The sequence below is a fragment of the Anguilla rostrata genome, chromosome 14 (assembly GCF_018555375.3).
Source record: "Anguilla rostrata isolate EN2019 chromosome 14, ASM1855537v3, whole genome shotgun sequence".
NCBI classification, from domain to species: domain Eukaryota; kingdom Metazoa; phylum Chordata; class Actinopteri; order Anguilliformes; family Anguillidae; genus Anguilla; species Anguilla rostrata.
The window spans coordinates 9712508-9729569 of NC_057946.1; the positions used below are offsets into that span (position 1 = coordinate 9712508).

Below are 17062 nucleotides of genomic sequence, written 5' to 3' on the forward strand. Positions count from 1 at the left end.
TCAATAACAAGCATCAAGGTCAACGACTGGCTGAAAGTTACACCTTAGACTTGTGTCTTTACCGTTTCCTGGTTACAAAGTCCAATTAGAGCCAGCCAGAGACGTTTTGTAATTTTAGAAAAAATAAACGGCATAGTGATTTTCAAAAGGGTGAATTACCTATACCTAGCAACTTTCAAGTCTCGTAAAGTGTTTTTCCACACCGTTTCAACATGAATGGCAGTGAATGACGTCTGTCTGGACAAAACGTAAACAAACACGATATCTCAAAAATAAAGCGATTTTGGGAAAGGTTTATATAAACTATGTGGCTGATGTTGACAATGGACAATGACATGTAGTAACATTGGTATGGTCCTTCAAACCAACTTTAGCTGCATGAAGTCAATATTAATCACATTAAGTTGGTGGTATTTAGTGGCCTGAAGAAACTGTATTTGGATTAGTTAGCTGGCTATCCATAATGCACAATAGAAAGAATCTCCCTACCTCTAAAATTAATTGGTGAAGAAAATAAGTAGCTGTTGCTTCACTTTAACTAACTGTGATACCTATTCCTGAATAATGTTCTTCCCGGTTATCTCTCACACAGTAGCAGGGTGTACATCATAGCTAGTGCACATTCCAGACTGAGCATTAAAGCACAGCTGCACAACAGAGTGGCAAACCCGAACAGACACAAGTTTAATAAAATAATTTATTAAATATACAAAAATACAGAACATGCACAGAATAATCTGACTGGGAAAGCTAAGTAGAATTGAATGCATGAGAGCTTTTATTAGAGTGTATGTGCGTGTGTGCACGTGACCTTGTGTTCTTTGTCTGGATAAAGGAGAAATACAAACTAACATGACGGAAGAACTTCAGTTTGGCTAAAAGTGAGTCTCACACCCAGTAGGGCCGAAGAGGTAAGCCTAGCTTCAGCTCATGAGCGAAATCGGTAACTAATTGTGGTTTATTCACAGACTACCGACTATATTGAGATTGTAAGTTTGCTAGAGTTGGAGGTGGAAAGTTAGCTGGATGAGGCCATGTGTGTGTTTGCACTAGGCAGCTACAGACAGCGAACCAATCTACATAACTACAAAACTAACAACTCATTGAAATGATCAGAAAAACAAAAAAGACAAATGGAAACATAGAACATACATTAAACTTGGTTAAGATTAAGCTAGCTGTATAGCAATTGCCTGGGATGTAAGTCAGTCTTACTGTCAGCCGGTCCACATCGGTATTGACCTCCGATGGTCACTGTTGGGTCCATGGGAGTGTACGCAGGTGGAGCTGGAAAGTTGTGGAGGTCTCAAGCCGAAATCTGTGAAACAGGAGTCCTTCGCCGTATGTGTTCTCCCATCCAGTCGGTCATTTGAAGAAGAGCCTTTTATACTGGTTGGAAAAGGTTGATTGCTCCTTGGAAAAATTTTTGTTGGAGTACCTTGTGGTTACCCAATGTAGCACTGGGCACACACTAGGTTCCATGTGAGTTAAGATCCTTAGTCACTGTAAGTGAGCTAAATATGCTGCACCTTACAATAACGTTATGTGTTTGTACTGATAAATCACTGTAGCGGTGGTAACAGCAAACTACTGTAAGCATTCTGCAAACCTTAGAATTGAACAGTTTCACTGAGTTGTGAGAACTCTAGAGCTAGGTCTAAGGAAGTTCCAGTGTGTGGGTACTCCCAAAGACAATGTCCAAGCCTGACCTAAGAGGGCAGAAAGATCAGGTCAAGAGGTAAAAAGGCCAAGAAAGAAGCACCAAGACAGAAGATGATGGTCACTCAGTTTTATTACTTTGGTTTTAAGTTTTATGGCCTGTTACATGTTTCGGGTGACAGGATTACTTCACTGTAATTGGATGTCAAGCTGGTGCGTTGTTGACACCATCTGTGTTTGCTGTGGTATGTAGGGAAATGTAGTTCCATTGTCCCAACAGTCGAGTCCAATGATCTGTTTAAAGAGAAGTGTTCTGCCCTGTCTGTTTTCAGCTCACCAACCACCACTATCATTGGTGTCAAACCTCAGAAATCAACAGCTACAGGGCATGTCTCATCAGCTCTATAGTCGCATTGGCACTTCATCATTGGAAGTCCTGCCCATTACTGGAGGAATATGAGACAGAATTATGCGTCTTCAGTATTAGCTACAGTAGGTTACTTTTATTGCAGTATGACAGAATGTTTTCTCTAATGACAGTGATAATAAAAAATTAAAAAATAGAATTTGGGCAATATCTTTAGACTGTGTGGCTCTTTGAGTGATAGCCTTGTGAGTTGCAATTGTGTTGAAGTGTGAACAGAATCTTGGGGAAATGTAATTAGCCATTGATATTGAAACATTTTTTTCTGCATTTCTGAATACTAGACACTAGAGGTTAATGGAAATGTATTTTTTCTTTAGTTTAACATACATATTCGATGGTACTATTTAACAGTTCTCTAAATGAACAAATTTGCTTTCACTGAGTCATGATAGTCTTACTTATGCAAATAATATGTTTGATGCCTGTCCCTAGTTCAGGACTTTTGGCTCACAAATTTCGCTGGAAAAAATGTCATTTCTTAAATGAATCAATAATGTCATTTTCATTTTTCCATAATTAGCCAAATTGTGTCAAGACCATTATTACAATATCATGTCTAGTGTATATATATATATATATATATATATATATATATATAACATAACTGAAGACAAAGGACCAAACTGGAATAACCAAAATAGATCATCAGTTTTGCATATTTTTATTTTTTTACATTGTAGTTCCACGGCCCAGTATCAGCTGAACAATAAATAATGCATGGACACTTGAGGACATTTATATAAACCTGTGTATTATATAGTATGTATAATAATATTGAGCTTTATAGACAGTAAATATAATTGACGACACAAACATACAACTATGATCTTACTGCCTTTCATAAAATTGCTTGGGTTTTTGGTTCTAATAAATCCAAATACATGGTTTTCAATGCTTTATAGTCATATATATATCATATAAGTTAATAAATATAAATGTCAGTTTGGCTCATAAATCTTTTCTCTTCAACTTGCAATTTTTCAGTCTGAAAAACATTATACCATTTGGTTGGCCATTTTATTTCAGATATCTTTCCCTCTTCTCTCTGCCAGTGGTTTTTTCAGCCAGTCACAGACTATTTGAATTAGCCTTTATTTTGATCGCTCTCCTTCTCTCTCTTGTTGATGGGTAAGTAAGTATTTCCAGGACTCTTCCCATTCTGGCATAAATGATTTTTCTTCAGTTTGCTGAGTGTATAAAAACTTCCAAGACTTGCTCCAGTCAGCAAGATGTGCTTTGTCCTCCTTCATAGTTTCCTTGCTTGTCTTTAAATAAGATCCTCTCCTTTGGCGGGGTTGTGTCTTTGCTAACCTCCAGGCATCACCCCACTTTCTCGGAGCCAACTTCTCTTTTTCCAGCGGAGTCATCAAAACTTTCCTTGCCTTGCTCCTCCTTGACATTATATGCGTATACAAGTCAGAGGAATCCTGAGAACTACTTTTCCCAGCTTTTGTCTTGTTATCTGCATGTCGTTTCAATAACTTCCAGGAATGGGACCACAATCTCAGAGATTGCCTATTTGTCTCTAGTTGAGAAAATAAGAATTTTCTGCACCTGCCTTTTGCCAGGATTATTAATTGATTTTGGTGATGGAAATCCTCAGCTTTTAACCAGGATCCATTCTCCATGGGTGGCTGAGGATTTGATATCTTCCAGGGCTTTCCCCATTTTGATGGATTTTCACGGCAGATCTCTGCCACATTGGTCCAGCTTTTCTCCCAACAATCTTTCTTCTGGTTGAGTGTAAGGTTTAAGAACTTCCAGGAAGAAGCCCATTCTGAATTCTGGAAGTTAATGACCTTACATTTTTTTGATAAAATCGCTCCATCCCTGGGGTGCTGACGTTTTGCAAATTTCCAGGACTCACCCCATTTTTCCAAAGATAGTTTCTCTTCATGTGTGTGGGATGCACGGAATATTCTGCACTTTTCAGCTTTAAAGTTAAACATCATCTCATTGTAGTTCTGGATTTCCAAGGATTCCTCGAACTCGGTTTGCTGGGAAATCTCGAGATTTGTGATTTTCCAAGAGTCACTCCACTCTGAAAGAGATGGCCTGTCCTTGTGGAGCATAGAATTTAATAAGTTTCTGAACTTGACACTCTTAGACAGAAATGTACTATTGCCAGGGAGTAAATCCAAGTGGTCATTTGGCCTGTTTTCTTGTATTAACAGTGCCTTGCAAATATACGGCTCAGATGTGAAAAACCATGAGTTTTCCCACTCTGTAAAAGATGGTTTATCATTACACAATCTCTTCTGGGAGAATTTCCAGGACTCGCTCCAGTCAGAAAGAGATCTCTTCTTGTCCATCTGGTTAATAAAGAATTCATCTGTGTGAATATCCTGGAAAGACTGATGCTTAAAATACTTCCAAGACTCACCCCATTCAGATGTAGACAACTCATCACAGAAGACCTGGGGACTCAGAAACTGTCTATACTTGCTCTTGAGTTTCCAACTCTCCTTTTCAGATTGAAAATCTAAAATGCTCTCTGACATTCCTTTCATTGACTCATCTTTTTCTGATTCATGTCTCTGATCATTCTGGGGGAGAGCCTGCACTTGGGGCTTTGTGATCTCCCAGGATCCACTCCATTCAGAAACTGAGAAATCTTGGGAAGTCAGTAATATGTTTATCTTGTTCCCTTTTGGTGGAAGCATCCTCTCAAAATCATGAATATGTGATGACTCGTCAGACAAGCCTTGATCTGTGTGACTGTTTTTTTCTTGTTGTGATGGAACATGCAAGAGCTTCCAAGACTCACTCCAGTCAGAGGACTGAGATTTCTTTTTAGGCAGCTCATGATGCAGAATCATCCAGGACTCAAACCACTTAGAAACAGATGTTTTATCCAGATTGTCTTCGTGATCCTCATCTTCCATAGGTTCTGATTCTACAGACTGGGAATCCGTCTCTTCAGGCTTTGGCACCTTCCAGGACTCGCTCCATTCTGACATTTCATTCTCATAATCCAAGGGCATGCTTCCATATGACAGACACATGTCCTCATCGCTTTCAATATCTGTGGACCCATTATATTGTTCTTCCTCTGATGATGATTCTTTTTCATGGCTAGGATGCTTTGGAAACTTCCAAGACTGTTCCCATTCAAAACAACACAAATTCTCCTCAAGATTCTGGGAACTCAAGAATGCATTTGACTTGGCCTCCTTTGATAGTAATGTTGTGTCATTATGAAGCTGGAAATCCAGGTCATCATCATATAAGTCCTGCTCTGACCAAGGTTGATCTTCCAGGTTGGGTTGGAGATTCAAGAACTTCCATGACTCACCCCAATCTGATACACTTTCTGCTTGTCCCTCCTCTTCCATGTGCAATTTGGGTCGTGAGAACTTCCAGGACTTCCCCCACATTTGCAGAGACGGTTGGCCCTGATAGATATCATTGATAAACTTTCCCCTTTTTGACAGTGACCCCCTTTGATTCTGAAACTTGGAGTTAAAAATATCAGTGTTATTCATATGAGAGAGAGCTGGTTTATTTAAGTAATTCTGAAGTGTTGTGTTCTCATTGTGCCTGGCTTTTCTCTCCAGCCTTGGCGGTGCCTTCCTCTTGGATTCCATACGATTCTGCCATTCTTGATTAATCCTGAAAACAGAAAGCAGTGTCTTTGAAGGTCACTGATATAACATCCACTGCTACCTTTATCAATGCTTAATATGAGGAAAGTGAGAAGCATAAACCTGTGAGGTATAACTGCATTGAAACTAAGGCTATGGAACTTACAATTTCCCAGTAAAATGCATCTATTTACCATATATGTCAGGTGGAGAAAGAGGGGTGTCTAGCCACTGTATGTTTTTACCACTTATTTTAATATTTTGTAATAATCTATGATTAATACTGAATTTGTCATTCCTGTTGCTCAGTGCTCATTGCTGCAATCTTCTCTATTCAGGAAAGCACAGACACAATGCACTCTCCTCCAAAGCATGTGATGTCATCCACTGTTTATAACATCGCATTTTGAAATTTGCACAGCCATGCATTGAAGGAAGGTAATTCACTAACTCCTGCAAACAGCTTCCAAGAGAAAAACCTTGCAGAATGGATTAGTTGAAGAGCTAGAAAACGATGATAAGAGATTATTCAAATTGATTAATCCACTTAAGACAATTTAAACATCATGCAGTTTCACATGGAAAGCACAAAAATGAAACAGGCAAATATGATCCAACTGTGGCAGAGCCACCAATGTAGCAGCATTACTCTCAGAAAACAAATTATGTGTGCAATAAAACCAAATTTCATATTTAAATAAATGCTGGATATAGAGTCAAAGCTTCTTTGAGCAACTCGTTTGGCCTCATTAATACATAATTAGTGACTTTTTAGTGATAAATAACAGGGCCGGGTGGAATAAGCAGAAAAAATACAGAATGCTGTCTTTCAAGGAAGATCTGAATGCTGCTTTGATTTATGCAATTTCTAGAAGAGCCTCAATGATTTATTTTATTTATATTTACGGGTGCGGGAGTGGCACTGAACCTACAGATAAATATAAAGGTGAAATTTACAGCCTGTGACAGTTTCAGTGTTTCAGTGATTGCTAAAAAATGTGAATTTTTTTTTTTTTTAAATAATAAGAGTTTTAGAAACTGATTTCAGTTGATTGTCAAAAGCTTTGAAGAGAGGACACTTTTGTTACTTGCTCTTGACCAGTAATTATCTGCCACTCAGCAAGCCTCCACTCTGTGTATATGAAACTGTGTCTTTAGAATACCAAGCAGGCAAATTTCTTAATCTTAGTAGATATACCATATGCTGGGTATTGGTGATTAGACATTCTGATGAGGATTGATGCAGCTACAAAAATATTCCTGAAAAAACTCAATAACTCATTTTATAAAGGGCAGGTAAATGTGTAAATAAAGGTTTTAAACGAGCTGCCTTAGTAACTGGCATACATTCAGCCAAAGCAACAGAAATGTGGAGAAGCTGAAAATGACAATTGACTGCAATAGTGTACATATGAAATCTGAGGATATGATAGTATTCTTGAGGTGAAGGGACTTTAAAACAAATCACAGCTTTCTGCAGATCCATTCTTGAGGCAATTGTCTGTTGCAATGTGACTTGTAGCAGCCATCATCCACGGTGAGGAAACAAATAGTCATTAAACTTCTGGAAAATTTCCATTGTGAAGTGCTGTGCAGCAGCTTGTGTGCAAATGAAGCTATTCAAAATAAAGACAGAATGATTGATTGATTGATTTATTGATTGATTGATTGAAAAGGACAATTATTGCCAAGAACATGGAGCAACACACAGAATGCCTGTTCAGGGCTAGGACAGTTTACCTGGATACACTTGCGAGAGAAAAAAGTAAAAGCGCACACTGACCTTTAGCCGATGGGGGGAAAAAGATAGCCAGTGCTGAAAGCTCCAAAGAAGGCAACAGAGAATGCTGCTATATTTAAGCTCAAGCTCAAACATACAGCATGACATCATATTACATAAGTCTAGAAGAAGGCATGTTGCTTGTTTAAGTGGGGCATCTTATATGGAAAGCTGTGAGGATTCATCAGGTTGTGTCTGAAATGGAATCCAGGAACATGATACAGTACTTACTCATCTTAGAAGTGTATGGGAGCAATTCTGAATGGTAAAACTATAGGACGCTGGTGATTCCTGAAGAGCATCACACTCCTTGGGCAACCAAAGAGCTGCAGAGAAGTTCATGAGAAAGTAAAATCATCTGGCTGAATTCAAAGCCAGGTGTTGTAAATGCAATTCATAGTTATGGGCAACTATTCCTGCTTTCCATATTTGGAAATAAAGTATTGAGTCCAGTTTACTCATCCCTCTTGAGGATTAAGAGGTGCTCTAAACAAGAAGATGATGTGCGTCTTAACCAAGTACACACGGGCACTTGCAAGACATCAGTCCTTTTCTATTTTCGGAAAGGTATGTGAAACTACAAAAAGAAGCAAGGTTCTGCCACTCTGTATCACATTTCAACCTTTCAAGTGGCTGTATATAAGAAATTATGTGAAATATTTTTTTACTCATTAAAATGTTTTCAGAAGAAGAACTTGTGTTAAAGTTCCACACTAAGAAACACTTAATTTTTTATTTTTTATTTTTTTATCTGATACGCTATAGGTGTGCACAGACAGCGCTATCTGTATCTATTCCTGTTGAAACATTATCTGGAATAGATAACACAAAAAGGATTAAAATGTGTTTTATTTTGCACATGCTTGCTAGATTATTGTTTTATTTTTCATGCTTACTTCTGCTAATCGCATCTTTCAGATAGCTTCCGTATATCATCGGTCAACTTTGTAAAGAAAACATATCTGTGTACAATTCCTTATCTGAGCATTTTAAAATATGATACCAGTGTCAAGTGGATGCACTTCTGTGATGTATTTTGTTTTAGTGTTAGTATTTTGTTTTGTTAGTGTTTATTTGCACATCTTTAGCTTGAATAAAAAATGCATGCACACATGCATTTACACTCCACTTTGTTAGTGAAAAGCTGAGAGAAGTATGAAATTAGCTACAGAACTGGCTGAATGAAATAATGGCCACGGATTATTTTGGTGGATTAAATTTGAAGATTAGGTTATTTGTTGTTTATCATATCCGCCATATGACTGAAATCAAATTAAGACATGCAAGTGTGGGCCACTGTGTCTTATGAGGATTTTCTCATTTTAATTGCTGCTATCAAAGGTGTCTATAAAGGAGGTTGTCAGTAAAATAGGAGCCAATATTTACAGACAGGTTATACATGGGACAGGTCTTACTGTTGCAGTGCACTCTTTTTCACCCTCTCTTCTTCTGTGTTCAATTTCTGTGTGTATGTTTTCGTTCTGATTTCCCACACATTCCGAATCAGAGAGGCATTACACACCGCCTCTGGACTTTTCTCCTGAAACATTCTGAATCCCCCTGAAAAAGAAAAAAAAAAAAAAAATTATTATTAAGATAAAGATTTGATATTGTGTGGCAATAAGATAAACAGACACAGGCTGCTGTAAACAGAAACAAATGCAGGAGCATTCCTGGAATGCTGGCAAAAATCACAATTCCAGGTTAAACTTCAGAAGATCTTTTCAAGCATTAGAAACACACTAAATAATAAGCTTGGAGTCAGCTTGTACCATGGGGTTTTCCTTCTTGAACATACCGTATAAAAAACAGCTGGACAGAAAAATTATATATTGGGAAAAAGGCTGTTATTTTATTGCCTCCATGAATTGAAATTAATTGTTTGAGGTTTATATATATTTAATAGTCTTTGCAAAGACAAATGTATTATTGACCTACACAGGATACAAACCAGATTTAAATATATGACAGATTTATAGGATTTCCTTATTTTTAAATGCTTATCCTATTAATTATTCGTGCTCAACTGGAATGAAATCTTTTTGAAAAAAATGTTGGTGGTACTTTTATTTATGCACTGTTTCAAACAAGCATTTCAAGCAATATTAGCCTGAAGTTTCAATACAGTATTTTAATCCACATGCTTTTCTTCTTGATCTTGTTAGTTGGCAATTTTAATTCTTCTGTGCACAATTCTATTTAGGCTAATCCAAACTAGTTATTTTCAGCTGTGCAGTATCACATTTTCTACAAAAGATGTCTTGGATTAATATGAGTAAAATATCCACTAAAAACACAAAATATGTTGTGCCTAGGTGTGCACCTTTGATTATTTAATTGGCCAGTACATTGAAGAATATCATTCTTGAGTAGGTTGTTTAGTAATGGGATGTAGATATTAACATTGAGTTAACATTTAAAGCTTAGTAGTGTTGAGCAAATGAAAACAGAAGAATGCATGCCTACATATATTTCCAAGCCATTAACCAATAAAGTTATTATGATGCACCACTTTATAATCCATTCTTACTTCAAGTCTATTATTATTATTATTACTCTTGTGCTTTTGTCATGGAAATACAAGACATGCATGCTAATGTACGTGTATGCAAGACATACAACTGAAAATGATAAAATAAGGAAAATAAATAGCATTCCCATTGCTTACCAGTTACAGTTAAATCTGTTCTTGGTTCTCAAACTTCAACAACCTGTTCACATTCACAGAGCAGCTCATATATATCCGAGACTGTCAACCATATTTAACCTTCCTGTGTGACTGGGATGCTTGAATGTGCTATTTTTACCTCCTGGAGATACGATTCCTTCTGTCACACTTACAACAAGTGTCAGCCCTGTGGACGTGAAGAAATGCTAAACTTTACTTGTCCAAATGAGAGACAACAAATAAATGATGAATACTTTGTGCACAAAAAATTTGTTTACCTAACTTTCATTATTTAAAAAATTGAAATTACTATTGAAATGTAGTTCCGGCTGAACCCATCTATGCTACACAATTTCACATTTCCAGAAGTATTAATCGATTAGTAAAGACAATATAATTCATGGTAGAATTTTTACAGTAAATTGTTGCTTTTGTTAAGTACTATTAAGTATAAATTGCTCCCCAGTGTAATGGCACCCGGGGTCTGTGGTCCCTTTGGTATCTACAGTTCAGCTTAAAGCAGCTGTGCGTCATTTTTGACATTACTAACTTTACAGGTCAGCTCCTCCTTTGCAGAGCAAATAACAGATAGAATAAATACTTTTATTTAATTTAATATTTTCATATTTTAAAAATATTATCCTTATCTGCATAGCTTAAACAAATGATCATCGAAAGCCTTTACTTTGTGATCAATCCACTAAAATGACAGCAAGCATATATGTGCGTATTTATACTATTTACATAAACACAAACCTGCATAATGTATATACCTGTGTTATCCATAAAATTTTAATGTATTTCTTGTTCTGAGGAAGTGCTAGAAATAAACAAAGCACAATGCACAGAATAGAGCCCATGCACACCAATGTGAGAGACTCCAGTGTGCATGCTCAGGATACATCATGATGGAGTGTTAAAATGCAATTGTACAATCTGCTTGCTAAAGCTGCATATGAAGTATCTTCTTCTGACTTATGTCTGCGCAATCTCCACTTCACAGATTGCAGTATCAGAAGTAGCAGTGGTTTAAAGTGGTAATCCTTAATTTCTTTTATTAAGTTTGGTGGATTTGGCGACATCTGTAGTGACTAGTGGTCAAAAGAGTTTGTGTTCATACTCCAAATCCCAGAGTTGCATTTCAAAAGAAGCTACACCCCCAAACAAAACGTCATGGTTTGCTTGGGGGTGTAGCACTATATTCTTAGAACATAATCCCACGGTAGCATATTTTCAAGAAAGAAGGCTAGAGACGATCAACATCAACATCATCATCCGACATGGTGATATTGAGAAACATATAAAACCTCATTTAAAAGACCAAGTATGAACTTTGTGGTTGTGGTTACATTTTATACATTTTAGTGTTAGAGAGCCACAGACACGTCAAAGCTGCAGGTGAGAACGAGAGGGGTACACCCGACTTCCAGGGCCACAAGGCAGGTGGCTCTTGAATGGGCACTAAAATGATAATTACATTCCCCACAAGTTCCTTTGCCGCCATAGAGATACAGAAATCACTTTGCCCTAAACTGGGTGGAATATCGGGCAAAATAACCAAGTCTTGCGCTATAAAGTTCACAGATGCTTTTAAACAATCAGTTTTGGAACAATCACGGAACAGTGTATGCCTAGGAAAACAGTTTGGCTGACACAACTGGGGCGGAGCACCACAGAAACACACGCACTTCACGATGCCATCTGTAACGCATCGGCTTGCATTAGTTCACTTGTGAGAAACAAATGTCATAAACAATATGGAATATTGCCAAATTCAATTGGTGGCGGAGCACAAGTCAGCAAATTAACAGGCGATGTTGTAACCTAACAACAGTGCCCAATGAGATAACCGTGAGTGGACTGCACCGATCCCAGTTTAACGGCTGCCTCCAAACAGAAGAATAACTTCGGAAAGTGCCCATTACATTACATTTATTTTTTTATTTATAGTGCCCAGGCCCCAGCAGCAGCAGAAACAGCAGTGTTTGGTCTCAAACCAATGGACAAAGGATTTATGAAACATGCTCCCAGTTGCTCATCCACCCACCCATTTGCACCGGTCAATGACCTCACTAATTAGGGTCATTGAGAATGAACTCGGTGGGCATGTACGTGAATTATTTGCAAATTATGGTGACAATGTATAAAAACTGAACTTAGTGTGAGCACTAGTTAGGGTCACTACATTAGGTAAGTCAATTTTCCCCAATCAGAAATAGTACTACTGATGAGTCTGCCATGTATTTCAGAGTGATTTAGGGATTCATCAAATACACTCCAGCGTGAATTAGGTGCCAGAAGCTCATATTGTGGTAATTAATAGAAGCAGAAAATTACATTTTATATTTTCCTGGATCAAAATAATTTCTAGGGTTAACAGAATAGAGGAAGATATGACCAAATATCATTAATTCAATTGCATTGACTAGGTGCACTAATCTCGTAATGAGGCCTAGTGCCATTGTCGCTTCATTTTTGTCTCACAACCACAGAGATACAATAACAAAACTGAGGGTAAATAGCTTGCTAGCTACCTGTTAGCTAACAGTTATAAAGTTTGCTGATTTAGCTTGCTAGCAACTATTTCCTTATAAAGAGCTGAACTATTGCCTATTTTCAAATGCTTTGATGTGAGTAATATTTCTGATGACAGACTAACATTAAGTTGAGTGTTGTCAGACTTTGTAGCATATTGAATATATCAGCCTATTAACAAAACGGTTACAGCATCTAGCTGTATCTATATATAATATATATATATATATATATATATATATATATATATATATATATATCCCTATCCCTAATATATCCCTTTTAATGCCATGGTTATATTTTTACATTTCTCCTGACATCTTGAACAACTCTCATCATATTGTGTTGAGTTTGTGCATGAAAAGTAATAATAATTTTTGTTGCTGATATAAATAAACGTTTTCTTTTTATTATATAAAATCATTAGAATAGTTCAATCCGGTTAGAAGGTTGGGAAGGATATTTCTGTTCTAAATGCACAGCAACATGCCCATATAGAAAAAAAGGAGGTCAGTGGTCAGCTATGCATGTCCATAAGAGAATGTTAGCATGTTTGGATTCTCTCTCTCTCTCTCTCTCTCTCTCTATCTATCTATCTATCTATATATATATATATATATCTATATATATATCTATATATATATATATATATATATATATATATATATATACACATATACATATATGTGTATGTGTGTGTGTGTGTGTGTGTGTGATTGAATACACCATATTAATTAAGTCAGCTCTCTTGAGGAGTTAAGGAGTAAAGATAGATCTGTACATCATGTTCTGTGCCTGAGCTGTGGAACATGAGATTTCACTGCATGTCTCAGGACATGTTTAGTGAATAACCTGGTCTATTAACTTTATTGACCCACAGGTTTTATTTTAGGCAGAGTGAATGCAGCGTATGGCTTATTTATGTGTACAGCTACATGAACCTTAAGCCTGGATTTAGCACTGTTTTGAACATTGTATTTAACATAATTGCATTTTTCTTCAAGTTGTTTGAAGGTAAAAACTGACACTTTAATTAATGACGCTAATTTTATGATTAATTAAAAGTGAGTCAAAAGGTAATAAATGTGTGTGTGTGTTTGTAAATAATTAAAAGGCAAACACTTTCAACTATTATACATTACATACAATAAGTGTGTTGCTTATACTGGTTATGCTGAGTTACTTAAGTTGTTCAGACCAGTAATGTATAAGCAGCTTTAAAGACCGCAGTTGAGTAAAAACAAAATATGAATAACACGTCACTTTATTAGGTACACCTGTTCAACTGCGCATTAACGCAAATATCTAATCAGCCAATCACGTGGCAGCAACTAAATGCATTTAGGCATGTAGACTTGGTCAAGACGATCTGCTGAAGTTCAAACCAAGCATAAGAATGAGGAAGAAAGGTGATTTAAGTGACTTTGAATGTGGCATGGTTGTTGGTGCCAGACAAGCTGGTTTGAGTATTTCAGAAACTGCTGATCTACTGGGATTTTCATGCACAACCATCTCTAGGGTTTATAGAGAATGGTTTGAAAAAGAGAAAATATCCAGTGAGCGGCAGTTCTCTGGGCGAAAATGCCTTGTTGATGGCAGTGGTCAGAGGAGAATGGCCAGACTGGTTTTAGCTGATAGAAAGGCAACAGTAACTCAAATAACCACTCGTTCCAACCGAGGTATGCAGAAGAGCATCTCTGAACACACAACACAAGGAACCTTGAAGCAGACGGGCTACAGCAGCAGAAGACCACACCGGGTGCCACTCCTATCAGCTAAGAATAGGAAACTGAGGCTACAATTGGCACAGGCTCACCAAAATTGGACAATAGAAGTGTGACGTTGCCTGGTCTGGTGAGTCTCGATTTCTGCTGCAACATTCAGATGGTAGGGTCAGAATTTGGTGTAAACAACATGAAAGCATAGATCCATCCTGCCTTGTATCAATGTTTCAGGCTGGTGGTGGTGGTGTAATGGTGTGGGGGATATTATCTTGGCACACTTTGGGCCCCTTGGTACCAACTGAGCATCATTTAAACGCCACAGCCTACCTGATTATTGTTGCTGACCATGTCCATTCCTTTATGACCACAGTGTACCCATCTTCAAATGGCTACTTCCAGCAGGATAACGTGCGATGTCACAAAGCTCAAATCATTTCAAACTGGTTTCTTAAACATGACAATGAGTTCACTGTACTCAGATGGCCTCCACAGTCACCAGATCTCAATCCAATAGAGCACCTTTGGGATGTGGTGGAACGGGAGATTCACATCTATCATGTCAATATAAACCAAAAACTCTGAGGAATGTTTCCAGCACCTTGTTGAATCTATGCCACGAAGAATTAAGGCAGTTCTGAAGGCAAAAGGGGGTCCAACCCAGTACTAGCAAGATGTACCTAATAAAGTGGCCGGTGAGTGTAATGCCATTTAACACCACAGGGAAGACACAGAGTGTGTATGCTCCAAAGCTGAGATGTGTGTTGGGGACCAAGATAGACTGGAGGTTACCCCTCAGTCATTGCAAACCTCACTTTAAATATCCATTGCACAGTTATTCCTTTACATGGGAGGTTCCTCCAATGCATGACAGCCAGTGTCCGCTCTCCCAATGATCTTGACAAAGCTACTGTCTACCACAGATGATCACTTTTTGGAGTGATGAACTAAGCAGTATCACAGCTCTTCTCGGTTTAAAGGAGCTTACTATATTATAGTTGCTGAAATTATGTTTTGCAGTTACAGGTTTTTGATATCACGACATTGTTAGGCTCAATGAGCCACAATGATGCGATTCTTATGCTCCAAAGATTAATTATACAGAAACGCTGCTGTCATTCCTGAGTACGTATGCCATTATTTCCTATTCACTTAATTTATTTAGCAATGCAGGGATTCGTGTTTTGAGGAGTTCTTACAAATCTGGACTTTTGCTTATAGCCTAATTCCTTATAGCCATGTTTGGTTGTTTTCAAAATGTACTTGTCTCTCGGTGTCTGCTGGAGCTGAACAAGCATATGCACGCACAAAAAAAATAAATAAAAATAACTTCCACTGCAGACCTAATCTATTCTATACACTCTTGCTGTAAAAAAAAGGGTAGTGCTAGAGACCAATGGTAGCATCACCATTTGTTTGCTGTTGCAGCCCAGCATCCATACCGCAGAGAGAGGGTTCATTTGCATTGCATGTTCCAGACAGCTTGGAAGCTAAGCAGATGAAAGGATACAGGGGAAAAACCTTTGGGAGGAAGATCCAGTAGGCCAAGATCTGGCCGCTCATCCACTCATAAGTATCTGGTACTCATGTGCTCCAGCTCTTTATAAGCAGAGACAGCTACCCGGGCTGCAGATCATGTGCTTTAATGCTGCTGCAGAGGTCTGGGCTGCAGCCTTAGCCAGTGGAATACTGCTGTAGCTGCTGCCAAAGGGTGAAGAAGCACTAACAGGCTCCAGCTGTTATAGACCGTGCTGCTGGAGCCCTCCCGGAGCAGAGGGAGGGAACGAGTGGCGAGACGTGCCTTTGTGATGACTAAATTACTCAGCGGCGTCGTATTTCCTGTGCTTCCTGATCAAGGCGTGGCACAGAAAGCATCGACTTCTGTCGCATTTTCAGTGCCCCTGACAGACATACATCAAACCCGACTGTCTGTTCAAAAACAGGCACGTCAACAGCGAAGCAGCTGGGACGGGACGCCTTGCAATTTAACGGCTCTCCCAATCTGCCTCCTCTCTTTCGAGTGGCTGTGAGGCACTCTATTCATTTCCTTCCGAACCCCTCCGCTAATGTGAGCGCTGATGCGTGCGAACACTGCAGCCTGCTCTCGGTGAACGTTGTCAGACCCACTGCAGCGCTCCGCTCCCATCTTGAGAGTCTAACAAATCTCTGCAAACATTACATTAAGCAGATGGCGCAGTCCTGTGACCGCAGCACTTTTCAGATCTGGGGAAAGGCGCTGTGTCAGCTGTGAAACAAATCACGGAGCCTCCACATTCAATTTTAAGTTGTTCTCGGTTTCCATTACACTTTGTTATCATCTGATCAAAGGCCAAATTGAAAGTTTATCAAGCGTCCTAATTGAGAAGGCATCATCACACCTGTAAGCACCTCGTTTCAAACTGACCCTGAGCACTCAGTTTGCCCTTTACAGTGACTCTGAGCTTTGGTTGGCTGTGCTAAGCACAACAATAAATTTGTGTCCAATTTGAGTATTAATATAGTAGGACTTTTTCAAATGTATTTATTTACAATAAATGTTTAAGGTATACTCTTTTGGAAATTAGAAAAAAAATTATTTGCCTGGGAAACATGGTATTTGTGCATCCTTATTGTATCCGTAACAGACAAATCACGACATCTGATATATGATTTCCCCTTTCCCACCTCTGTCACTCTAATTACTGCACA

General features: G+C 38.3%; 1 long non-coding RNA gene across 1 annotated transcript; it reads right to left on the reverse strand.

Moving 5' to 3' along the window:
- Positions 1 to 2731: 2731 nt before the first annotated feature.
- LOC135239469 (uncharacterized) lies at positions 2732 to 10251 on the reverse strand. The gene is made up of 3 exons (XR_010325376.1): positions 10119 to 10251; positions 8866 to 9010; positions 2732 to 5698 (listed from the first exon to the last, which is right to left on the reverse strand). It is a non-coding gene; the product is annotated as an uncharacterized LOC135239469 (long non-coding RNA).
- Between the last annotated feature and the right edge of the window lie 6811 nt (positions 10252 to 17062).